Genomic DNA, 27,812 nt, shown 5'->3' with positions numbered 1-27,812 from the left:
GCGAGAGAGAGAGAGAGAGAGAGAGAGAGGACAGCTGAAGAGTGTCACTTTAAATAGAAAAGACTGACAGTTTTAAATGTGCAAGTGTCCTACACCCAGAAGATCAAATTTCAACACCATCAACCAGCACCCAGTGGCTATCCTCACTTCATCTGTAATGCTGTCTGGCCGAGATGAGTCTTTTATTATCTGAGCGTTAACTGTCTGGAAATAAGGGACTAAATGTATTGGCTGTCTATTGTTTAGGCTAGCATCTAAGATTCCAGCATTAAATTAAATTAAATTAAATTAAATTAAATTAAATTAAATTAAAGATTTAGATTTTAGTTTTCTACAATTGTGTGTGTTGGATAGCAGTTCTGCTTCTTGTTTTTGGTTTCCTCTCTGGATTTTGAAGAGTGTAATTGCTGTATGTTGTCTTAGTTACAGTTTTATGGCTTGGAAGACACATGACCAAAGCAACATTTATACATTTAGCTTGAGCTGGTTTGCCATTTTGGAGGATTAGTCCATTATCACCATGGTAGGAAGCATGTCATCATGCAAGCAAGCTTGGTGCTGGAAGGCATTCTAGCCTAAAGCCAGGTGGCCCAAGCTGCCCATGGCCTGCTGCTTTATGGGACTAGAACATGCTGCCTTTGTTCTATTACACTTTCACTGCCTAGGCTTGGCTGGCTTAGAAATTGTTCTGTAAACTGACATTGAACTCAGAGATCTGTATGCCTCTGTTTCCTGAATGCTGGGATTAAAGGCCTGTACTACTAGTCTTGGACATAAACCTCTCTTACATTTTTACAAGAGGTTTACAAATTCTGAATTGTAGTTTATTCCAGATATTGTCAAGTTGACAATTGAGAAACAGCCATCACTGCTGCCAGGCAGGAACTTCCTTTGGATCTAATAACTTTGGCCACTTGTGGTTCAATGTTTCTGGGTAATTGGGAGGTGACAGGTTAGAAACGGGGATGTTAGAAGTCTGAAGGGGTTCACAGGAGGGAGGACATTATACCATAATCTGCTTATTTTGTCTACTTGGGATTGGGGAAGAGTGAATGTAGGTTACCCCAAATGTTTACTATAGAGTTAGGGATTAGGCTGGTAGGTATGGTTCTACAAGAACTGAAGGAGAGGGGTGTTGCGGTAAATCTCTTGCCCATAGGGAGTCCAAAGAATAACGACACAAGTCAATAAGTATCAAATGAATGCTGCATGCCTAAATTGGGCAGATTTACCATTAAACTACACTATTTCCCCGGCTATGAGAGCTCTTAACAACTTGCGGTTTCCTAGGTCATCTTCGTCTTCTCTCTCTTTCGACCAACTGCCCTCTAGCTTCGACCAACTGCCAACTCCGCGCCGCCTTTTTTCCCCCTGGCTCTCCTCGTCTTCCCCTCTTCCTGCCTCTGGCTCCTCCCACTCCTCTTCTACTGCCCAATCACTGGCTGTAGCCTTTATTTAACAAATTTGATTGGACAGAAGGTTTACAAGATTCACTCCTCCTTCGCAGCCCCTCCCAGGAGTGGAGTTACCATGACAACAAGAGGCTAGGGCTATCCACCACAGAGGGGAAAATCTACAGGTGGCTTTCATGCTTCCTTGTCAGGACTGGTCAGTGAGTTCTGGAGTTAGGGACTAGAATATAGCAAGGAGTTAGGGGGAGGAAGCTTAAAAAGGAATGGTCTGTGGGACTCAGAGGAGATATAGGCAGGCAGAAAGGAAGACTACAGCTGTTGGTATCATATAGCTCTATAGATGACACCAGGGGATTGAAGTTGACAGGAGGACAGAATGATGAATTCTTCAGTCTCCTTAACTGTTTCCCAGCCCTTTTCTTTTGTGGTGTTCTTAGTGAATTCCTGCAGGCTGAAATGATGGAATGAATTGGGTGTAGGAAGATTGGAGGAGAAGTTCTTTGTGATCCACTGGGGTTGGTGCTGCAGTGCTGAAAATGAGAATGGGGAAATAGTAAGTGGAGGAGCGAAGAGAGAGAGAGGTGTGGATCTGCATTTAGGCTTCTGTTACCATAGAAAGAGTAGCACTTGTTTTAGTGGGTGTGCAAGCCTGGCTTGGGGGCCGAGACAGAGCAAAGTGTCGGGGGAGTGGGGTTAGAAGGGGAAGATCTATGTGATCTGCAGGACATGTGAAGAATGGGCAGTGAAGACTCCCACAGGTGGTGTGCTACAAAGGTGATGTTTTGATTGTGTGATTGGGTCTGCAAGAACTGAAGGAAGAGAAGATCTGTAAACAGTCTACCTGGTGTTCTGCCAGGCATGGTGTGGAGTTATGGATTTTATCCTGTTGGTTCCTATTCTCTTTGGCAGCCTAATGACCCTTTCATAAACATTGAATACAAGATATGTTTTATATCAGGTATTTACAGTAGGATTCCTAACAGTAGCAACATTACAGTTATGAAGTAGCCACAAAGTAATTTAATGATTTGCTGACCACAACATGGAGAACTGTATTAAGGGGGCACAGCATTAGGAAGTTATAGAACCACTGGCCTAGGGAGTCTGAATCTGTAAAGAATCAATCCCTACTAATATCAAAATACCTTAAATATTTTTCATGCCTTGGCCCACAAACACTTCTCTCCCAGAAGGTGTAGACTCCCTTCACTTTGCCATATTCTTCTCAGTTGTCATAAGAGCATGATGGTGGAGTTCCCATTTGCCAACATTAAACTCCAAGAAAGAAACCAAGGGTTTCTAATACTGGAAGGATAGTGAGGGGGCTGCACAAACACCCACAGCTGAGCTTAGCTGATTGGGCTACATAAGACTATTCTGAGCATAAACATCTCTGGAAACCACAGACTTATTTCAAAAGTTTTATTCATATTGTATTTTATTAGGATCAGGTTTTGTCTAGAGAGCTCTTTGTGGCCATGTAGACCAGAGGAGGGCCTCAGATAATCTGAATCACTAGTTACAGGTGGTTAAAAACTCTCCTGTGTGTGCTGGAAATTGAACCAGAGTCTTTGTACACAGAACTTTTCTACACATAAACATCTCTGGAATCCATAGACTGATTCCAAAAGTTTTATTCATATGCTATTTTACTAGGTTAATATAGGACCCTAAAAGGCAGCCTGATTTCTGCTTGAGCTAGGTTTGAAAACCCCAGTGACCCAGCAGGTGACCCCCCACAGTTCCCTGCAAGGGATGGTAGGCATTTGTCACATCCCCATACTCCAGTCTCCTGACATGGTGCCACAGCTCTTGATAGACTTGTGTCCTTTGGTCACGTAGGGCAACACCCCTACTAGCCTCTCCACATGTAGAAGGCATGACTACAAGCCAAGGAGCCTCAAGGCAGATCTTCATATTAATGAGGTACCTAAAGTCTAGAGGGACATAGTCAATTAAGCATTCCTTCCCAGACACCTTCTGCAAAAGGTATTTAACCTTAGGCTTGCCCTGAGAAAACTAGGGTATGGTTAATCATTTACTTTCCACCATGACAATAAACAACTTAAAATCATGGACCATTTCTCTTTCATTGAGGATCCACTGTGAGGAGCAGTGGAGCAGGCCTTCATCTATAGAGCTTCCTTCCAATCTCCCACAGAAGATGTCTCCGCATTCCCAGCCACAGCAACCACCAACCCAAGCAAGCCAAGCAAGCTGCTGAAACCAAGACAAGAACTTATTATCCCCATGGCAAACAGCCAGAGCATCTCTCCTTTTCTCTCCCTTTTGTCCTAGTGTCAATCCAGACCTTGGCCCCCACTTTGTTCTCAGAACTTCCACAGCTCCCATAGCCCAACTTGGGTGCCTAAAAGACTGAGAGCCAGACAAACTAGCTCTGGCTCCCCTCAGATTTCAAACTGCACTTCTCACCCCCAGAGTGGGGTCCTGAGGCTTTCCATAGCCCCATGCCTGCAGGGTGCCAGCTTGGAGAGAGTGCAGTCAAACTTTCCAAGCCTTTGTCTCCCCAAGTGGCCTTAGCCTCTTGCTGGGGCAGACTCAGGACATACTTTATTCCAACAACTGGTCTGAGACACATACTACAACCCAATAGTTAAGGTTTTGTGAACAGAAATTTTTTTGTGGTCATGGAGAGCAGAGAAGGGACTCAGATCCTCTGAATCACCAGGTACAGGTAAGTTCCTACGAACTGAGTCTTAAAAAGAAAGTCTTCATTGTCTTTTATTTCTCTGGTGAATAAACATTCATGATCAATATCTTCTTTGCTCTAGGCCCTGGTCATCTGTTCTGTTCAGTTCAATGCATACAGATTTCTCCAAATAAACTCAGTTGGACTGTGTTTAGGGCCAGCTCCTAAATTGAATCCCAGCTTTCAAGTCATCAGACAAAAACCAAACAAGACCATCAACAGGGTAGATGTCAGGTAGAGTGTCCTAGACTCCTGTGCTGCCCTTTCCACATCTGCCATTTTAATATATTATAGCTGTTTTCAATCTGACCCATGCTGCCTATTCCCAGATTCAGTGTAAATGCTCCAGCAATAGTGTACTCTAACCAGAAGTCTTTGGTTATAACACCAATTGTTGCTGTTGGAAGAAAAGTGTTGGTCATATCTGTCTAGCCCCTAAAATCATTTTAGGCATTTGAGTGAGGGCTTCAAGAAAATACTGTGCAGAAGCTAGGGAATGCTTATAGGGAATGCTTCAGCCACCAAGAGGGGTTGTGACTCCAACATTGACTTCCACCCTGAGGTCTCAGAGACCTCAGAAGCATGAACTGAGATGAAATCCAGTGCCTGAGCCTTCAGCTCCTCTCTGCTGTGGAGTCAGCCAGGATGAGAGTGTGCGCAGCATTCTCTACAGAGAGGTTCCTGCAGAGGACATCCTCACACATGACCATCAAGCCCTCTACGCCATACTTGTCAGCAGCTGCCAGCACACCAGTGGCCATGGAGTGGCTGTGGAGGTGTGGTGCCTTCCCAGTGTAGATAAAGTCCATCATCTCCTTGAAGTCTTGGGGATCCAAGTCATGGATCACAACTTGATTTTTTAGGCTTTCCTTCATTTCATGTTCAAACATCGCTCTGAAAACTGGAGAGCGAGCTGCTAGGATGGCCTTGTGAACCCTGAATTCATGGCCAGCCACCAACAGGCAACAGTCTGTGAAGAGAGATTTCTCCCACAACTCCCTTAGGTCATCTGCCAGTATGTGCCATGGATCCATGATTGCAGGTGTCATGTTCTTTCCAGGCATGCAAAAGAAGTCTCTTACTATGCCCACCTTGCAGCAGAGGGTGAGCTGGTCTTCAGGGAGAAGCCAATGATGATGGGAGAGGAGGAGATCTTGGAGAATGAACTTTTTGAATCCCCATTGTTGCTTTTGCAGAAAGCTAATGATTTTTGTGCTCTTTGTTCTTTGATATTTCTCTCCTTGGGAATTTATGATCCAGAACTCAAACTTTGCCCAAACTGGTCTCTCTGGACAGCTGAGCAACACCAAGTAAACTGACAGGTAGTGTTTGCTTTCTTCATCAACCCTGTTTGCATGAACTCTTAAACACCATGCCACTTCGTCATTGGCCTTTAATGAGATCACTGGGCTTGAAAACTTTCTCTGAATTCCACCAATGCAAAATGAAAAGTTGCTAATGGTCCACACACAGCAGAATTTCTTAACAGTGATGTGTGGAGCCCCAGCTCTTGGCTTCCAGGTCCCCTGTCATTTCTGTTGAAGGTTGTTTGGTGGTTAGAGTTGATCTAAAGTTGATCTAAAAAGAAGAACTAGAAGTTATTTATTCATTCTGGTTGATTCAATTACAGATACATTTTAGATTTTAGTTTCAATTTGTCCTAAGTGCTCTCTCTCTCTCTCTCTCTCTCTCTCTCTCTCTCTCTCTCTCTCTGTCTTTCTCTGTCTCTCTCTCTCCCTGTCCTCCCTTATCATCCCTATTCAACTCCCTTCCCATGCTCTAAATAAACTATTTTATAATAAACCTGTCATATGGCTGGTACCTCAGGGGGACGGGATGCCTCAGCATGGGCCTACCAGATAACCAATCCCACCATCACCATAGCTGGTGCTAACAAACAGATCCTTAATTTCTTTTCATAAAACACATTGTGTAGTGACTCAGATTTAACAACTTCCAGGTCCCCAGGTTAACATCTCCCATTGCCAAATGGACTTTCCATTCAACAGATTGCATGTTAGAACTACTACCCATTCAAATCATACCAAGATGGTAAGCTCTCTCTCAGACAGTGGTCAGTGTAAACATTCCCTGGTCCCAAGGTAGGGTTGTTGAGCTAGCAGCCACCTTGTGGTGTTCTTGTGGATGAAGACATTCACAGTCTTTATGACTGGCCTCTTTGCTATATCCTTATCTTAGGACATTTTCCCTTTAGTTGAGATTTTCTCTCTCCTCTGTGACATTTCCTTTTATTACAGCTGTGAAATCTCAGGTCTGGGTAAACCATTCTCCTCACTGCCCACTCAGGTACTGGCCTGAGCTCAGACCTCAATTCAATGCTTGATGTATTGGTGATTTGACCCTTCTGTTGTTTAGTTATTAACTTATCCTCAGGATGCTGGTAGGGGTAATTAATAACTGCACTCTCACCCAGAAAGCATATGTCTTCCCAGTCACTCCCAGGTTCTATACTGGTATGTCTCTCACTCTTAAAGGCTTAAAACTTCACAAGCTAAATTTGGACCCAATATCCACTAAGCAAAAACTCTGCAGGGGTGTCAAAAGGTACTTTTAAAAAAATAAACTTTTACAACTCTCTCTTCTGCCTTCTGGAAAAATGGAAATATTTCTATGTAGGGCCCCCTTCTACCACCCCATCTCTTGCTGCTTTCTTTCTTTGATCTCCCTCCTGCATATAGGCACAGTGACAAGACTACTTAGATTGTGGTATGATAACTATTGAGAAAGTGTTCCCCCATGATTCTGCCATTGCCTCTGCTGCTGCCTCTAGCCTCCTCTCTCCACTTCCACCCTTGCTTTCTTGCTCCCTGCCCAACCCAACCTCATGTGGGCAAAATTCTTGCTATGCTAGAGCAGAGTTGCAGGCACTGCCTCTTACTCCCCGCCCCTCCCCAAGGTGCTTGCTCCCTTGCCCTGATTCATTTCTGCCCTGCTCACACCAGATTGAGCTGCTGCCTATGCTTCTGTGCTCCTAGGGTCTGTTCACCACCACCACTGTAAACTCTCTGGTTTCTTTTCATTCTGTTCTGCATCAGCTCTAAACCAGGTAGGGAAGCTCAGTTGCTCCATGCAGAGATCAAACCCACTGCTCTGTTCACAGCAACAGAGGCTGACTATGGTGAAATCAGAGACCTCTTGCCCACCAGAAAAAAACATGTCCATTTATCTCTATATGTTTGTCCTTTTATATGTTTTTATCTAGTGATATACAGTCATTTCTGCCATTTCAATATGTGACAAATGTGTGACATTTCTTTAGTCAGAGCTGTAGCTTTATCACCATCTTGATTAGGGGCAGTCTTATGAGTGTATACCATCTTTTTGGGGGGCAGATAAGGTTTTCCTATGCCTTTGCTTCAGTGCCATCTTAGCTAAGGGAGGTCACATGACTGGCTGTAGCTTCACTGCCATCTTAGTTAATGATAGTCCCATGACCACCCACCATCTTTCTTATGGGCAATTTCTACCTCACTGCCTTATCACCTTAGAACATGCTGACTTAGGGTCTCTGATTTCTATCCTGCCTTGGTAAGTAGTAATTTTAATAGTAATTTAAAGATTTACAACAGTAAAAAGGTTAAAGATCACTGATTTAAGTTAGAGATTACCTAACTCAGATATGCTTAATGTATACTAGCTGTCAGTCTTCTCAGAAATCTGCTAAATGTAACAGTACATGTTTAAGGTTATTACGACAAACAGAGACTCCCAAGGCATAAGAGTTACAACCCCCCCACATTCCCACCAAGGTCTCCAAGAAAATGTAGGCACAGTGACAAGACTGCCTAGATTGTGTTATAAAAACCACTGAGAAACAGTGCTTCATTTCCTTGCTGCTGCCAGAGATCAGCTTATGCTGTTGTGAAATTGAGGACACCCAGAGAATTAAATGTCTCATATTGCCTAGGTCAAGGTGAGTCATTTCTCCCATGTTCCTATTCTACAGGAAAAAAAGCTGCTTCTCTTCTGGGCCTAATTGACACACTGACTCTGCCCAGAGTTGTGATGGAGAACATAGGGACCTAGAAAACTTTCTAGGTAGTGGACTATTGACCAACCTCTGTCATTTTAATTAATGATGTCTAGATTTTAATTTATTTTTCTCAAATTTCTGTACGTTGATAGGTAAGCAAACTACAGCTAGAAAACAGACCTCTAGCTCTTTCCCCCAAGGTAATTAACCACCTTAATATCTCATTAGTCAATTTGTTAACTAGTTTAGAGTACCAGATCTTTTACCAAAGACAGATTTGCCTTACTCTCAGGCTTCACGATATAAGACACAGAAGTTCAGATGTAACCTTCACAGATACAACCTTCAGTTACTTCCTGTTCTGAACTCACTTCCCAGTGAATAAATGCTACATATTTCCTCCCCTTGTTATGACACTGACCTAACATTAATAATAGAGTTCTTATAAATTAGCCTAACACTAATAAAACATTCCATTCCATGATCCAATTTTTATAATCACAAGTTTAAATTTTAAGTTTCCTTTGATTGTCCTTAACCTACAGACTAAAAGTGCTTCTTGTGGTAAATCTATACTATCAGCTGTCATAGTTACAAATAAGTTTCTTTTGTTGGTCTTTTAATTATAGTCTTTAAGGTGTTATTCAGGCTAATCTATATGATCAATTATCATATTCACAAGGTCGTCAAATTTTTTAGTTTCTGTTAATTATCTTCAAATACATTCTTCAAAATGCTTCTGATTATACTACATCTATTTATATACATTCAGTCTTCTAGAGAGAAGAAAAAGCCCTTCTTGCTCCTTCTGTTCCATGAAACGTTTTTGTCTTCCCTAAGCTCATCTTAAAGATTGTTCTTGCTGTTAACAAATTTCTCTCTTTTGCAAACTTATACTCTCCAATAACACAGTCAGATCTACGTCCCATGGACCAAAGAGACTGAATTTGGGTGAGTACATCTGCCCATCAATAGCCTAAGTTCCCACTTGAGGCCTCTTCTAGAGGGTAGAATTCCTCTTCTGTTCCCTGGGATTGGGACTCATCTCACTTTAAACACCAAGACCTATAGGTTTCAAATGTACACCTACAAAAAGTTCTTTTTCTCCCAAAATATTCTTAACATTATTCATATATATATATATATATATATATATATATATATATATATAATGTGTGTGTGTGTGTGTGTGAGTGTGTGTGTGTATACACATGTATATTATATATGTAATATATATTTTATGTAGTATATATCTATAAAGTATATATTGTATATATGATGTATATATCATATGTAGATATGATGTATTTATAGTATACATTTATTATTTTCTACAACTACTACTGCTACTGTTACTACTATTACTACTACATTACTACTACTACTACTACTACACAAACACACACACACACACACACACACACACAAACATAATGTTTCATCATCTTGTCAGGTCCAGAAGTTTACTGAAAATCAACATGCAAGATAGCTCCAAAGATGCAACCCACATGCTCCAATCTACTCTCATAGACACAGATGCTTCTACTGGACCTGTTCCTTTTATCTAGAGATAGTTCCACAGTCCCTGGATAGCAAGGAAACAGCCAACCTCCTATGATTGGACCAATGTCACAATCCACATTTTCTTGGTTTTCCCAAGACATGTCATTTCAAAATCAGCAAGAAGTAACTAAAGATCATGACAAAGCTATTCTTGATCCACAATTGTCTCTTTCTAGTTTTTTCCTTTTCTTTTAAATTAATCAAAAATGAAGAAATGTTATCATTTTTTAGGCTCCACACAAAAGTTACCTGGCAATATCAAGGTACACCTGACTCACTATGAAAGTGCCTTTTTGCCCCTCTTCACTCTCTTATTCTCTTACTTTCCTACACTTCCTGACCACTTTCTACCTATGTTCTCTTCCTCCCTGCCCCTGTTTCTCCATGTGTTTCTGAACTGCCTCTTCTCTTCTTTTTCTTTCTATCCTCTCCTCTTCCTCTCTCTTTCTCTTTCTTTTTCTCTTCATCTGCCTCTACTACTTTCTCATACTCAACTCCCCTTCCTATGCTCTAAATAAACTTTGTACTATACCAAAATATCTATCTCTATGTCTATCTCTATGTCTATCTCTATCTCTATCTCTATGATACCAAACTATATATCAAACTCTATTCTATACTGTGGCTGGTACCACAGGGGTTAGGGATGCCTCAGCCTGAACCCTCCTGAGCACCCCTCTAATTCTTATTATACCTGGTTCTAACAAACCTATTCTGGCTCTTATTTTATGAAACACAACAGTTACGATTTCAAACTTTGGATGAGCTTAGAAAATACATTAACATTTCAAGTATACTGTAGTACCCTAAGGCTTCAGCTCTGCACTCAATCCCCCAAAATGTTGAGGCCCACATTCTGCCTCAACACTTTTGCCTCAACGCTTTGGTGCTAAGTGCTCTGGTCAAGAGAGAGTGTGGCTCTTGGGGCAAGAGACACGAAGAATAGAGACAAGACAGTGTGTGATTTAGTCTCTTTTATTTTCTCAAGTCTCTCTTTATCAAGTCTCTCCTTCTCAAGTCTCTTTTATTGAGTCTCTCTTTCTCAAGTCTCTCCTTTGAAGGGAATTCTGAGGTATTTAAATACACAAGCAGGAGAACACAGGTGAAAACATTTTACCATGTGCAACATACAGCTGAGGTCACTAAACAGCAAAACAAGCTATGTGGGATAAACAATATATTTATCAGAGTGTGCTTCAGCTGTTATAGGCTTTTAACAACCAAGTCTTTCATCAGGGTATATGGTTCCAGATGGCTGCAAAGTTGATCTAGCCGCTTTCTGCTTAAGTCAGCTCCCAACAGGTCCCCCTTTTTAATTTTTTTTTTCAAAAGGGAAGGCTGGGAAAACTTACGAAACCGTGCCTGTCCTAGGTTGGAGCAAAGGACCCCAGCCTCACTTAAGATGGTGAGGCCTCCCTTATTTTAGGGGCAAGGGTCTCGATATGCTCTCTTACCCGTCATTGGCTAACCGGCTAAGCACGCAAGTTAGGGGTTAATCCTCATCAGTCTTGATGACAGAGGTTTCAGAGTCCCCGACTTCCAGCCTGTAATAGCGGACCTGTATGGGTTTCATTTGTTATCTGTTGCCATACCAAAGCCATCAGTTTGAACAGCATGAACCCGAGAGACAAGAGACTTAATATCTAAACCGTTGATATAAAAGCAACACTCTTTAAGGCAACACACAACTTCCCCTGTTGGAGAAGTAAAAGGTCTAAGCCTTGTACCCACAAATTTATACCAATGAAATCCTTGAATTTTGCACCAGCTTAGTAACAATTATACAGATTAAGACAGCCTAATATTAACCACCTCAGTCCCCAAGTCCAGGGAATTGGGGCGCCGACTCTTCATTAACTTCTTCAAGCTGAACATGGGCGTTGACTTTTAGAAGAGGGATGAGGGGAAGGGTAAATTGATAAGCATCTGAAGTCTGTCTTAACTGCATCCAGCTGGAAGTCCAGGGCATCAGTGAACATGCAGGTGATAAGAAGATTCATTCACCAAGGCTGTGTATTTGGTAATATACAAATCTCAAAACAAGTTTTAGTATCAAGATAATTATTTTGTTTCTCTGAAATCTAGTGTTCTGGAGGCCTACCTCTGTCATGTCTGATCCATATAATTCTGGAAGACATAACTACTACCTTAATGACCTGATCAGAAAACTTATAGAAAAACCTTTTTTTTTTCCAAATTAGCCTTTCCTTAAGCCAGTAACCAGAAAAACCTTTACATTGAGTTTTTATCCAGAAAAATATTATACAACTCAGAATCACACCCATTTTGAAAGTTACATCAATTAACATTATCATTCTGCTTAGCTCTCTGTCTAGAGCAGCCTTCTATTTATTCCTCGCGTCTTTAAAGCCTTTTTCATCTGTTTTTACTCACTCATTTCTTGCCCCATTTTCGTTACTATAACCTTTATCTGTTTGGCTCTCTTGACTCAGAGCAGCCTGCAATTTACTCCTTGCATCTTTAAATCCTTTTTCATCTGTTTCTATTTACTTATTTCTTGCCCCGTTTTTGTTACTATGCAATCACCTTTGTTTCACTTCCGAATTCAGCCAGCTCCGTCAGTCGACTGGTTCTCCAGCGCAGGGTGTCTTCCACTGTATCCCGCTTACTGGAGTCCCTGTTCAGGTGCCACTAATGTTGAGGCCCACATTCTGCCTCAACACTTTGCTGCTGCAGGAGACTCGAAGAATGGAGACAAGACAGGGTGTGATTCAGTCTCTTCTATTTTCTCAAGTCTCCCTTATTGAAGGGAATTCTGAGGTATTTATATACACAAGCAGGAGAACACAGGTGAAAACATTTTACCACATGCACCATACAGCTGAGGTCACTAAACAGCAAAGCAAGCTATGTGGGATAAACAATATATTTATCAGAGTGTGCTTCAGCTGTTATAGGCTTTTGACAACCAAGTCTTTCATCAGGGTATATGGCTCCAGATGGCTGCAAAGTTGATCTAGCCGCTTTCTACTAAAGTCAGCTCCCAACACCAAAACCCAGAGGAGACTGGACTCCCAGAAGCTCTAACACATAGGAACATAAGATAATAGGATCATAGGATCTCACAACCTTGGGCACACCAGGATTTTAGGAGCCCAGAAGCAGCCTGATTCCCAGGAACTATCACAACCAGGGTCTCAGGATCACAGGATCACAGAGACAGCTGGACTCTGAGGAGTTCTGACTCAACCAAAATAATAGTACAGCCAGGCTCCAGTCAGAGATAGTGAGTGAAGGTAGCACTAGAAATAACCATATGGTGAAAGGCAAGCACAAGAACATAAGCAACAGAAATCAAGGTTATTTGGCATCATCAGAAACTAGTTCTGCCATCATAGCAAGACCTGAATACCCAATGACACCAGAAAAGCAAGATTCAGGTTTAAAATCACTTCTCATGAGAGTGATAGAAGACTTTAAAAAGGCTATAAATAACTTCTTCAAAGAAATACAATAGAACACATGTAAACAGGTAGAAGCCCTTTAAAAAGAAATACAAAAATCCCTTAAAGAGTTACAAAAAACCACAACCAAACAGGTGAAGAAATTGAACAAAACTATTCAGAACATAAAAATGGAAGTAGAAACAATGAAGAAATCACAAAGGGAGACTACCCAGGAGATAGAAAATCTAGGAAAGATCAGAAGTCATGGATGCAAGCATCACCAACAAAATACAAGAGACAGAAGAAGAGTGTTGACAACCACACTGCCCCACGTTTTGGGGCTAAGTGCTCTGGTCAAGAAAGAGAGTGTGGAATGGAGGGGGAAGAGACACGAGGCATGGAGACAAGACAGGGTGTGATTCCAAGTCTCATTTTTCTGTTTATTGTCTCTCTTATTGTCTCCTCTCTCTTAGTGTCTCCTCTTATTGTCTCTCTCTTATTGTTTCTCTCCTTGCAAGAAAATCCTGGGTATTTATAAACACAAGCAGGGGAACACAGCTGAAGACACTTTACCATGTGCACCATGCAGCTAGGGTCACTAAACAGCAGAACAAGGTATGTGAGATAAGCAAGATATTTATCAGAGTGTGCTCAGCTGTTGTAGGCTGTTGAAAGCAAATCTCTTGTCAGGGTATATGGCTGCAAATTTGATAGCTGCTTTCTGCTAAAAGTCAGCTCCCAACAGAAGAGAATCTCAGGTGCAGAAGATACCATAGAAAACATTCCTACAACTGTCAAAGAAAATAGAAAATGCAAAAACTCCTTAGCCCCAAAACATCCAAAAATCCAGAACACAATGAAAGGACCAAACCTAAGGATAATAGGTATAGAAGAAAGCAAAAATTCCCAACTTAAAGGACCAGTAAATATCTTCAACAAAATTATAAAAGAAAACTTCCCTAACCTAAAGAAAGAGATGCCATGAACATACAAGAAGCCTACAGAACTCCAAATGAACTAGATCAGAAAAGAAATTCACCCCATGTCACATAATAATCAAAACTCCAAATGCACAAAACAAAGAAAGAATATTAAAAGCAGTAAGGGAAAAGGTCAAGTAACATATAAAGGCAGACCTATCGAAATTACAGTAGACTTCTCAACAGAGGCTATAAAAGCCAGAAGACCTGGGACATATGTCATACAGACCCTAAGAGAACACAAATGGCAGCCTAGGCTACTATACCCAGCAAAACTCTCAATTACCATACATGGAGAAACCAAGATATTCCATGACAAAACCAAATTTACACAGTATCTTTCCAAAATCCAGCCCTACAAAAAATAATCGAGGGAAACATGGAGGGAAATTTTACCCTAGAAAAAGCAAGAAAGTAATCTTCCAACAAACCAAAAGAAGATAGCCAGACAAACATAACTCCACCACTAACAACAACAACAAAACCCAAACAAATCAAAAATACAAGGAAGCAACAATCACTTCTCCTTAATATCTCTTACCATCAATGGAATCATTTCCTCAGTAAAAAGACATACACTAATGGACTGGATACATAAACAGGACCCAACATTTTGCTGCATACAAGAAACACACCTCAGTGACAAAGACAGATACTACCTCAGAGTAAAAGGCTGGAAAACAATTTTCCAAGCAAACGGTCCTAAGAAACAAGCTGGAGTAGCCATTCTAATAGTGAATTAAATTGGACTTTCAACCAGAAGTTATCAAGAAATATAAGAATGGACACTTTATACTCATCAAAGGAAAAATCTACCAAGATAAAATCAATTCTGAACATCTATGCACCAAATTCAAGGTCACCTATATTCATAAAAGAAACTTTGCTAAAGCTCAAATCACACATTGCACCTCACACAATAACAGTGGGAGACTTCAACACCCCACTCTCAGCAATGGGGACAGATCACCATGGACTATGGCTAGTCTTCAATAATGATAAAATCAATGCAAAGCCCACATACACAAGGAATCTGAACAATGCTCTACTCAATGATAACTTGGTCAAGGAAGAAATAAACAATGAAAATAGACTTTTTAGATATGAATGAAAATTAGGACACATCATATCAAAATTTGTGGAACTCCATGAAAGAAGTACTAAGAGGAAAAATCATAGCTCTAAGTGCCCACAAAAAGAAAATGGAAAGAGCATACATTAATAACTTCACAGCACACCTGAAAGCTTTAGAACAAAAAGAAGTTAATATACTCAAGAGGAGTAGATGGCAGGAAATAATCCAACTCAGGGCTGAAATCAACCAAGTTGAAACGGAAAGAACTACACAAAATATCAACAAAACCAGGAGCTGGTTCTTTGAGAAAATCAATAAGATAGACAAACCCTTAGCCAGACTAACCAACCGGGACAGAAACAATACTCAAATTAATAAAATCAGAACTTTTTTCATGTTTTTTCCTTTTTTATTAGATATTTTATTTACACTTTAGATGCCATCCCCTTTCCCCATTCCCCCCCCTTAGAAAACCCCTATCCCATGCCCCCTTTTCCTTTTTGCATTTATACATTTTTTTAAAATGTTAATCATAGGCTTTATAAGTTTGGTATTGCTCAATCAGAGGTGTAACCCACTACCCAACCTCGATATATCAACTATCTTTGACTGCTGGAGATACATGAACATCTGCCTCCCTGTCTCGCCCCGCCCCTTTCTCTCTTTCATCACCTACCTTCTCCTCTCCTTCTTCTTCTCCTCTTCTTACTCCTTCTCTTCCTCTCAGTACTCCTCCTACCTTAGCTCCTCCTAAATATCACCCTTCCTGTTAAAATGAAACTTTTCTCTCAAAATACAATTAGAGCATAATTATGCTGATTTGTACCAGTGAGGAACAAGATAGTCCTAATACCCAGTCTATCATTTTGTTGACTAACCAGCACCTCTGTCATCTATCCTAACTAAAACATTTAGTTCTGAACCTGGCTTTAGGATGAATGTCAGTTGACGACCATCCACTCAAATCTTTTCTCTTGAGATAAAAAATAGCCAGGATTGGCTATGAGGCTATAAGTTTTCAACCCCATCAGAGATTCAGAATGACTGAGTTAACTATAATTGTGGGAAGCACAAAGCATAGCTTCTAAAACTTAGCCAATTTATAGAGACCTCTGAACACCTGGACAGTCCCTCTACTTCAAAATGTTGGAGCATCTGTTCTTCCGCCTTCTGGCCCAGGATCATCTGACAGACCTTAGTGCTGCAGAATTATTAAGGGTTGATTACTCTGTCTAGGCAGATATAATCAGTCGACTATTCTGCAAGTGTGTCCTTTTCTGGATAGTAATTTGTCTGTAGAAGGAAAAAAATAAATGAAATAAAATAAAATCAGAACTGAAAAGGGAGACATAACAACAGAAACAGAAGAAATTAAAAAAAAATCGTCAGATCCTACTACAAAGGCCTATACTCAACAAAATTGGAAAATATGGATGAAATGGACAATTTTCTACATAGATACCAGGTACCAAAGTTAAACTAGGAGCAGATAAACCATCTAAACAGTTGCATAACCCCTAAAGAAATAGAAGCAGTCATTAAAAACCTCCCCACCAAAAAAAGTCCGGGGCCAGACGGTTTTAGTGCAGAATTCTATCAGACCTTCCATGCAGACCTAATATCAATTCTCTTCAAACTATTCCACAGAATAGAAACAGAAGGAACACTACCCAAATCATTCTATGAAGCTACAATTATGCTCATACCTAAGCCTCACTAAGACCCAACAAAGAAAGAGAACTACAGACCAATGTCTCTTATGAATATTGATGCAAAGATACTCAATAAAATTCTTGCAAACTGAATCCAACAACACATCAAAGCAACCATCCATCATGTTCAAGTAGGCTTTATCCCAAGAATTCAGGGATGGTTCACAATTCAGAAATCCATCAGTGTAATCCACTATATAAATAAACTCAAAGGAAAAAAACCACATGATCATCTCACTAGATACTGAGAAAACATTTGACAAAATTCAACATTCCTTCATGTTAAAAGTTTTGGAAAGATCAGGAATTCAAGGCCCAAACCTAAACACATAAAGCAAGCCTGTAGCCAACATCACAATAAATTGAGAGAAACTTGAAGCAATCCCACTAAGATCAGGGACCAGACAAGGCTGCTCACTCTCACCCTACCTATTCAATATAGTACTGGAAGTCCTAGCTAGAGCAATTAGACAACAAAAGGAAGTCAAAGGGATACAGACAGGAAAGGACGAAATCAAAATTTCACTATTTGCAGATGATATGATAGTATACTTAAGTGACCCTAAAACTTCCACGAGAGAACTCCTAAACCTGATAAACAACTTCAGTAAAGTGGCTGGATATAAAATCAACTCAAACACATCTCTAGCCTTCCTATACTCCAAAGATAAACAGGCTGAGAATCAAATTAGGAAAATAACACCATTCACAATAGTTACAAATAATATAAAATATCTTGGAGTGAATCTAACCAAGCAAGTGAAAGATCTGTATGACAAGAACTTCAAGTCTCTGAAGAAAGAAATAGAGGAAGATCTCAGAAGATGGAAAGATCTCCCATGCTTCTGGATGGCAGGATGAATTTAGTAAAAGTGGCCATCTTGCCAAAAGCAATCCATAGATTCAGTGCAATCCCCATCAAAATTCCAAATCAATTCTTCATAGAGATAGAAAGAGCAATTTGCAAATTTATGTGGAACAACAAAAAACCCAGGATAGCGAGAACTATTCTCAACAACAAAAGAATTTCTGGGGGAATCACCATCCCTGACATCAAACTATACTACAGGGCAATAGTAATAAAAACTGCATGGTATTGGTACAGAGACAGGCTGGAAGATCAATGGAATAGAATTGAAGTTTCAGAAATGAGCCCACATACCTATGGTCACTTGATCTTTGACAAAGGAGCTAAAACCATCCAGTGGAAAAAGTACAGCATTTTCAGCAAATGGTGCTGGTTCAACTGAAGGACAACATGTAGAAGGATGCAAATCAATCCATTCATATCTCCTTGTACAAAGCTCAAATCCAAGTGGATAAAAGACCTTCACTTAAAACCAGATACACTGAAACTAATAGAAGAGAAGGTGGGAAAGACCCTCGAATACCTAGGCACAGGGGAAAAGTTCCTGAACAGAACACCAATGGCTTATGCCCTAAGACCAAGAATTGACAAATGGGACCTCATAAAATTGCAAAGCTTCTCTAAGGCAAATTACGTTGTCAATAAGACAAAATGGCAACCAACAGATTGGGAAAAGATCTTTACCAATCCTACATCTGATAGAGGGCTAATATCCAAGATATACAAAGAACTCAAGAAATTATACTCCAGAGAACCATATAACCCTATTTAAAATGGGGTACAGAGTTAAACAAAGAATTCTCAACAGAGGAAACGTGAATGGCCAAGAAGCACATTAAGAAATGCTCAACATCCTGAGTCATCAGGGAAATGCAAATCAAAACAACCCTGAGATACCACCTCACACCAGTCAGAATGGCTAAGATCAAAAGCTCAGGTGATAGTAGATGCTGGCGAGGATTCAGAGAAAGAGGAACACTTCTCCATTGTTGGTGAGATTTCAAGCTGGTACAACCACTCTGGAAATCAGTTTGGCGGTTCCTTAGAAAACTGGACATAGCATTACCTGAGGATCCAGCTATACCACTCCTGGGCATATACCCAAAAGATGCTCCAACATATAATAAGGACATATGCTCCACTATGTTCATAGCAGCCTTATTTATAATAGCCAGAAGCTGGAAAGAACCAAGATGTCCCTCAACAGTGGAATGGATACAAAAAATGTGGTACATCTAAACAATGGAGTATTACTCAGCTATTAAAATAATGAATTCGAGAAATTTTTAGGTAAATGGATGGATCTACAAATTACCATCCTGAGTGAGTTAACCCAATCACAAAAGAACACACATGGTATTTACTCACTGTTAAGTGGATGTTAGCCCAAAAGCTTGGAATAGCAAAGACTCAACCCACAGACCACATGAAGCTCATGAAGAAGGAAGACCAAGAGGGGTTGCCTCAGTTCTACTTAGAACGAATAACAAAAATACTCAAGGGAGCAAATATGGAAACAAAACATGGGATGAAAACTGAAGGAGGGGCCATCAGGAGACCATTTCACCTGGGTATCCATCCCATGTACAGTCACCTAAGCTAGACACTGATGTGGATGGCTGGAAGTGCATGCTGTCAGGAACATGATATAGCTGTCTCCTTAGAGGTCTGCCAAAGACTAACACATTCAGAGGACGATGCTCACAGCTAATCACTGATATGATCAAGGGTTTCCCAATGGAGAACTTAGAGAGAAGACTGAAGGAGCAGAAAGGGTTTGTGACCGCAGGAGGAAAGAACAATACCAAACAACCAAAGCCCCCCCCCCCCCAGGGTCTAAATCACCAGCCTGGGAGCACATAGGGAGGGACCTATGACTCCAGCGGTATATGTATGGAAGGATAGCCTTGTGGGGCATAAGTGGGAGAGGAGTTTCTTGGTCCCATAAAAAACGAACACAGAGTGTGTGGATGTGGGGGGGGATGTGAGGGTGGGGAGGGGGCACTGCCTTATGGAAGCATAAGGAGGGGGGATGGGATAAGAGGTTTCTGGGTGGTGGGAGGAAGTAGGGTAAGGGTATAAAATCTGAAAGGTAAATATAATACCCAATTTTTTTTAAAAAAAAAGATATAAAAAGGGGGGAAAAGGAAAAAAAGAGAAAAAATAAAGAAAAAAAGAAAGAAAAAACTAGATTTAATAACACAAAGGGAAGGATTTAGAAATTTAGGAGGCAGTTTATGTTAATGGAAACAGCATTATAGAAACTGGAAAATCACACCCTCATAGAAGCACAAGGAGGGGGGATGGGATAAGGGGTTCCTAGGTGGTGGGGGGAATGGGATAAGGGGATAAAATTTGAAATGTAAATAGTACAACCAATTTTAAAAAGGGAAAAAAGGAAAAGTTGTTAGAACCAACATCTTTTTAAAAATGTCAGCCCTCTAGGAAAAAAAATTTATTTTCTTGATACTAAAACTTGTTCTGAGAATTGTATATTGCAGAATACAATATACAATGTAGCTACTCATCAAGCATACTGAGCAGACCTGCCCAAACCTCCAATGTTCTGGAATTCCATCTGGATGCAGTGAAGACACAGCATCAGAGGCTTATCAATTTACTCTCCCCCCCCCCACCACCACTCTTCTAATATCTCAACGCCCTTAATCAGCTTGAAGAAGTTAAAGTAGAGTCAGCGCCCCTATTCCCTGGGCTTGGGGACTAAGGTGGTTAATATTGGTCTGTCTTTCTAGGGAAAAGTAGTGGTTTTGTTGGAACAGGGAAGACTAGCTAGGACTTATTGCATAGCCATAAACTATTGGTAGAAATCTGTATAATTAATGTCAAGATGAAGGTATAATTTCTTATATGGTACAAAATTTACCTTGATTTCAAATTTATGGTTTACATTGGTACGAGATTCTTATTGATATAAAAGTGAGATGAATATTGATATTCTCATGGGCATTGTTCCTGTATAACACATTTAAGAATACAAGGCTTAGACCCAGTCTTTCTTTAACTTTTTTAACTGATTTGGGATGGTTAGCCTATGAGTTAAGGGACTATAGCAAATTCATGGCTTTGAGTTTATTGTTAGGGTGTTTTCCATATTTTATTTAGAAATAGCTGAGAGGAGTTAACAGACAACAGTCCAGGTTACCTTACATGGATAGTTGGTTTTCAAAACGTCAGAAGTCCATAGAACTGAAGTTATAAATATTTCTATATTAATGTTCATTTTGATTAGAGACCTGTCTGCTCCTGACAGCTTCCTGTAATGGATTCTAAGAAGAAATTGAGCATCCTTGGAGATACTCCACTTGTGAAGTGACAGCCACTAGGCAAGAATTGCCTCTTTCCATTTACAGACAAATTACTGTCCAGAAAAGGACACACTTGCAGAATAGTCAACTGATTATATCTGCCTAGACAGAGTAATCAGCCCTTAATAATCCTGCATCACTTAGGTCTGTCAGATGATTCTGGGCCAGAAGGCTGAAGATTTGATGCTCCAACATTCAGTAGTATAGGGGCTTTCCAGGTGTTCAGTGGTCTCTATAAATTAGCTAAGTATTAGAAGCTATGTTTAGTGCTTCCCATAACTTCAGTTAACTCAGAGTCACTCTGGATTTCTGAAGGGGTTGAAGACCTATAGTCTCATAGCCAAGCCTGGCTATTTATTTTGAGAGAAAAGATCTGAGTGGATGGTTTTCAGCCGACATTCATTTTAAAGCCAAGAAAAAAGCCAGGTTCAATCTAAGTGATTTAGTTAGGAGAGATAACAGAGGTTCTGGTTAGTCAACAAAATGATGGACTGGGTATTAGAACTATCTTGTAACTCACTGGTACAATTATGAATAAGTATGCTCTAATTGTATTTTGAGAAAAAAGTTTTATTTTAACAGGAAGGGTGATATGTAGGAGGAGCTAAGGGGGAAGGAGTACTGAGAGGAAGAGATGGATTAAGGAGAGGAGAAGATGAAAGAGAGGAGAAGCTAGGTGATGAGAGAGAAAAAGAGAGAGAACGAGAGGGGGCATGGAGGCAGATGTTCACGTGTCTCCACCAGTCAAAGATAGTTTATATATCTAGGTTGGGTATTGGGTTACACTTCTGATTGAGCATTACCAAACTTATAAAGCCTTTGACTAACATTAAAAAATTGTATAAAAGCAAAAAGGAAAAGGGGGCATGGGATAGGGGTTTTATAGGGAGGGGAAATGGGGAAAGGGGATGGCATCTGAAATGTAAATAAAATATATACAAAAAGAAAAAAAAAGAATTTAATGTGAATGAGGACACACCATACAAAAGCTCATGGGGCAGAATGAAAGCAGTGCTAAGAGGAAAACTCATAGCTCTAAGTGCCTACAAAAAGGAACTGAAGAGAGCACACACTAGGAGGTTGACAGGTCACATGAAAGCTCTAGAAAAAAAATAAGCACATGCACCCAAGGAGTAGATGGCAGGAAACACTCAAACTCAGGGATGAAATCAACCAAGTGGAAACAAAAAGAACTATACAAAGTATCACCAAAACCAGGAGCTGGTTCTTTGAGAAAGTCAACAAGATAGATAAACCCTCAGCCAGACTAAGCAGAGGGTACAGAGACAGTATCCAAATTAATAAAATCAGAACTGAAAAGGGAGACATAACAACAGAAACTGAGAAAATTAAAAAATCATCAGATCGTACTACAAAAGCCTATACTCAATAAAACTGGAAAATCTGGATGAAATGGACAATTTTCTAGACAGATACCAGACACCAAAGTTAAATCAGGATCTGATAAACCATCTAAATAGTTCTATTACCCCCAAAGAAACAGCAGCAGTCATGGAAAGTCTCCAACCCAAGGGGAAAAAAAAGCTCAGCACCAGATGGTTTTAGTGCAGAATTATATCAGACCTTCAAGAAGACTTTATACCAATACCAATTCTCTACAAACTATTCCACAAAATGGAAACAGAAGGAACACTACCCAATTCTTTCTATGAAGCAAATTATGCTCATACCTAAACAACACAAACACCCAACAATGAAGGAGAATTTCAGACCAATCTCCCCTATGAATATCGATGCAAAAATACCCAATAAAATTGTCGCAAACTAAATCTAAGAACACATCAAACCATCACCCACCATGATCACGTAGGCTTTATCCCAGGAAAGCAGGGATGGCTCAATATTCAGAAATCCATCAACATATTCCACTATATAAACAAATTCCTTGGGGGAAAAAACACATGATCATCTCACTAGATGCTGAGAAAGCATTTGAAAAATTCAACACCCCTTCATGGTAAAAGTCTTGGAAAGAGCAGGAATCCAAGGCACATATGTACACATGGTAAAAGCAATATACAGCAAACCAGTAGCCAACATCAAACTAAATGGAGAGAAACTTGAAGCAATCCCACTAAAATCAGGGACTAGACAAGGCTGCCCACTCTCTCCCTATCTATTAAATATAATACTCGAATTCCTTGCCAGAGCAATTAGACAAAAGGAGATCAAAGAGATCCAAATAGGAAATAAAGAAGTAAAAATTTCACTATTTGCAGATATGATAGTATACTTAACTGGCCCCAAAACTTCCACTAGAGAACTCCTAACCTTAATAAACAACTTCAGCAAAGTGGCTGGATATAAAATCAACTCAAACAAATCAGTAGCCTTACTTTACTTAAAGGATAAGCAGGCTGAGAAAGAAATTTGAGAAATGACACCCTTCACAATAGTCATAAATAATATAAAACACCTTGGTGTCAATCTAACCAAGCAAGCAACAGATCTGTATGACAAGAACTTCAAGTCCCTGAAAAAATCGAAGACCTCAGGAGATGGAAAGATCTCCCATGCTCATGGATTGGGAGGATTAATATAGTAAAAATGGCCATCATGCCAAGAGCAATCTACAGATTTACTGCAATCCCCATCATAATTCCAACTCAGTTCTTCACAGAGATAGAAAGAGCAATTCTCAAATTCAATTGGAATAGTAAAAAACCCAGGACAGTGAAAACTACTCTCAACAATAAAAGAACATCTGTGGGAATCACCATCCCTGACCTCAAGCTGTACTAAAGAGCAGTAGTGATAAAAACTACATGGTATTGGTACAGAGATTAGGCAAAAAGATCAATGGAATAAAATTGAAGACCTAAAATGAACTCATGTACCTATAGTCACTTGATCTTTGACAAAGGAGCTAAAACCATTCAGTGGAAAAAAAGACAGCATTTTCGACAGGTGGTGCTCGTTCAACTGAAGACAATATATAGAAAAATGCAAATTGATCCATTCTTATCTCCTTGTACAAAACTCAAGTCCAAAGGGATCAAAGACTTCCATATAAAACTGGACACACTGAAACTAATAGAAGAAAAAGTGGGGAAAAGCCTCGAACACATGGGCACAGAGGAAAAGTTCCTGAACGGGACACCAGTGGCTTATTTTCTAAGATCATGAATTGACAAATGAGACCTCATAAAATTGCAAAGCTTCTGTAAGGCAAAGGACACTGTCAATAGGACAAATTGGCCAACAACAGATTAGGAAAAGATCTTTACCAATCCTACATCAGATAGAGGGCTAATATCCAAAATTTACAAAGCAGTCAAGAAATTAGATTCCAGGCAGTCAAATAACCCTATTAAAATGGGGTACAGAGTTAAACAAAGAATTCTCTACTGAGGAATATCAGATGGCTGTGAGGCACCTAAAGAAATGTTCAACATCCTTAGTCATCTGGGAAATGCAAATCAAACAACCCTCAGATTCCACTTCACACCATTCAGAATGGCTAAGATCAAAAATTCAGATGACAGCAAATGCTGGCAAGGATGTGGAGAAAGAGGAACACTCCTCCATGCTGGTTGGATTGTAAGCAGGTACAACCACTCTGGAAATCAATCTGGCGGTTCCTCAGAAAACTGGACATAACATTACCTGTTGATCCAGCGATAACACTCCTTGACATATCCACAAAGATGCTAACATATATCAAGGACACATGCTCCTCTATGTTCATAGCAGCCTTACTTATAATAGTCAGAAGCTGGAAAGAACCCAGATGTCCTTCAACAGAAGAATGCACACAGAAAACATGGTACATTTACACAATGGAGTATTACTCAGCTATTAAAACCAATAAATTAATGAAACTCTTAGGCAAATGGAAGGAACTAGAAAATATCATCCCAAGTGAGGTAACTCAGTCACAAAAGGACACACATGGTATGCATTCATTGATAAGTGGATATTAGCCCAAAAACTCACAATATCCAATAATAACTCACAGACTACATGAAGCCCAAGGGGGGGGGGAACCCAACATGTGGGTGTTTCAGTTCTTTTTAGAAGGAGTAACAGAATACTCACAGGAGCAAATATGAGACAATGTGTGGTGCAGAAACTGGAGGACAGACCATCCAGAGACTGCCCACCTGGAAATCCCTCCCAGATGCAATCAGCATATGCATACACTGTTGTGGATGTCCAGAAGTGCATGTTGATAGAAGCCTGATATACCTGTCTCCTTAGAGGCACTGCCAGAACCTGACATATACAGAGGCAGAGGCTCACAGCTAGCCATCAAACTCATCACAGGGTCCCCAGTAAGAGGGTTGACTGAAGGAATTGAAGGGTCTTGGGACCCCATGGGGAGACATATTTGGAAATTAGCTTCAGTTCAAGTATATTGTATTAGTCATGGCCCTGTAGAGAACTTACAGAATGAATTTCTGTATATCCATAGATAGAGGATATAAGAGAATGAATTATAGTCTAAGGTCCAGTTAATCCAACAATGGCTAAAGCCAGTACTTACTTAGTCCACAAGGTTTGATGTCCCAGGTGAAGAATCCTTGGTTCATCAAACCTCATGGTCTACTTGCTGGATTTAGCCATTATTATATTAGCTGGATCTCATCCTACAGGTTTTTCTCATACACCCACCTTCTCTTTATGTAGAGAAATTGATTGTGTACATTTTCTACAGGACCCTGACTAATACAACACACCTGTCCTGGCCAGAGCTACTGCTCCAGACCTTAGGTCAGGGTCTAGCAAGAGAGACAGTGGGGATGAAGGGGAAGAGACTTTAAGAATAGAGACAAGACAGAGGATCTGATCAAGTCTTGTTTATTGAAGGGAAATCTGGGTATTTATATGCTTTTGCCATGTGCCTTGTAGGCGTGGATACCACATGCACCTTGCAGGTGTGGATACTGTGTGGAACATACAGGTGTAGATAGCATGGATAGCATGTGGACAGTGGGCCTTGCAGGCATGGATAACATTTGCACCTTGTAGCTGGGGGCACTAAACAGCAAAACAAGATATGTGGGAAAAACAAGATATTTATCAGCATGTGCTCAGCTGTTGTAGGCTGTTGAAAAACAAGTTTCTTCTCGGGGTATGTGGCTTCAGATGGTTGCAAAGATGATAGCAACTCTCTGCTAGAAGTTGGCTCCCAACACACACCTGAAATGAGAATGTACAAATTTTCCCAAACTCTTCTAATGTTGGGAAGAAGGGAGGGAGGGAAGGAGGGAGAGAGAAAGAGAGAGAGAGAGAGAGAGAGAGAGAGAGAGAGAGAGAGAGAGAGAGAGAGAGAGAGAGAGAGAGAGAGATTTACAGTGACTATGGGTCTGTATTGTTTCCTGTTTCCTGTAAAACAAATATTGAAGCCTAGAGCAAAAATTGCATAGAAAAACAGCCCCATAGAATGGCCTGTTTAGGAGAAATGGAAAAAAAAATCTAAGGAGTATGTATAATTGTATCCTACAGGGTGAAGAGTAAGTAACTTGTGCTTCCTCTCAGATCAAATTTAACCTCAAAAATAACTCCAGCAGAAATTTCAGGGGATCTGGAAGACACAACACAGGGTTACACGCATATCACTGTACAGAAATTCTGCTACGAGTGGACCATTATTAACTTTTCATTTTGCATGGCAGGAATTTAGATAAGGATTACAAGTCCAGTGTTCTCAATAGAGTACAAAGACAAAGTAGCATGGTGTTTGAGAGTACTTCCAAACAGGGGTGACAAAGAAAGAAAAGATTACCTGTCAGTTTACCTGGTGTTGCTCAGCTGTCCCGAGATCCTAGTTTGGGCAAAGTTCCAGTTGTGGATAATAAATGCCCAAGGAGAGAAATATTAGAGTATGAAGAGACCCACTGTTGTAAGCTTTCTGAAAAACCAACACTGGGGAGTTAAAAAGTTCATCCTTTGAGATTTTCTCCTCTCTCATCCCTATTGGCTTCTCCCTGAAGACCAGCCTACCCTCTGCTGCAAGGTGAACATACTAGAAGCCTTCTTCAGCATTCCTGGATAGAACAAGACACCTGCAATCCAGGATCCAAGGCATGTGTTGAGAGATGACCTAGGGGACCTGTGGGAGAATTCCCTGTTCACAGACTGCTGCCTGTTGGTAGGTGGCCATGAATTTAGGGCTCACAAGGCCATCCTAGCAGCTTGCTCTCCAGTTTTCAGAGCCATGTTTGAACATGAAATGAAAGAGAGCACTAATGAACCACATTGAGATCTATGACCTGGATCCCTAAGTCTTCAAGGAGATGATGGGCTTCATCTACCCAGGAAGGCACCACACTTCCACAGCCACTCCATGGCCTTTGGTGTGCTGGCAGCTGCTGACAGGTATGGCTAAGTGGGCTTGAAGGTCATGTGTGAGGATGCACTCTGCAGGAACCTCTCTGTGGAGAATGCTGCACACACTCTCATCCTGGCTGACCTCCACTGCACAGAGCAGCTGAAGACTTAGGCCCTGGAGTTCACTGCACTTCATGCTTCTCACATATCTGAGACTTTGGGGTAGAAATCAATGGTGGAGTCTTATTCTTACTTCATGGCTGAAGCATTCCACTCTGTTATTTCTGCAGTGTTCTTTCTTGCAGCCTTCACACAAATGCCTAAAGTGAGTGGGCTTGTTAGCTATGACCTACACCTGTCTTCCAACAGCAACAAGTAGTGTTGCCAATGAATTCTGGTTAGAGTGCAATATTGCTGGCACATTTACAGTGAATTGGGAAAAGGCAGCATAGTGGCTCAGGATTAACAACA

General features: G+C 40.5%; 2 pseudogenes; both read right to left on the bottom strand.

Annotated features, from left to right (window-relative positions):
• LOC117707881 (serine/arginine-rich splicing factor 6-like) overlaps positions 1–27,812 on the bottom strand; it is a 329,309-nt pseudogene that overhangs the window by 67,960 nt on the left and 233,537 nt on the right.
• Positions 4,541–5,655, bottom strand: LOC117706764 (TD and POZ domain-containing protein 2-like; annotated as a pseudogene).

This window comes from Arvicanthis niloticus, chromosome 4 (assembly GCF_011762505.2).
Source record: "Arvicanthis niloticus isolate mArvNil1 chromosome 4, mArvNil1.pat.X, whole genome shotgun sequence".
NCBI lineage: Eukaryota > Metazoa > Chordata > Mammalia > Rodentia > Muridae > Arvicanthis > Arvicanthis niloticus.
This window is presented reverse-complemented; position numbering and strand designations above follow the sequence as displayed.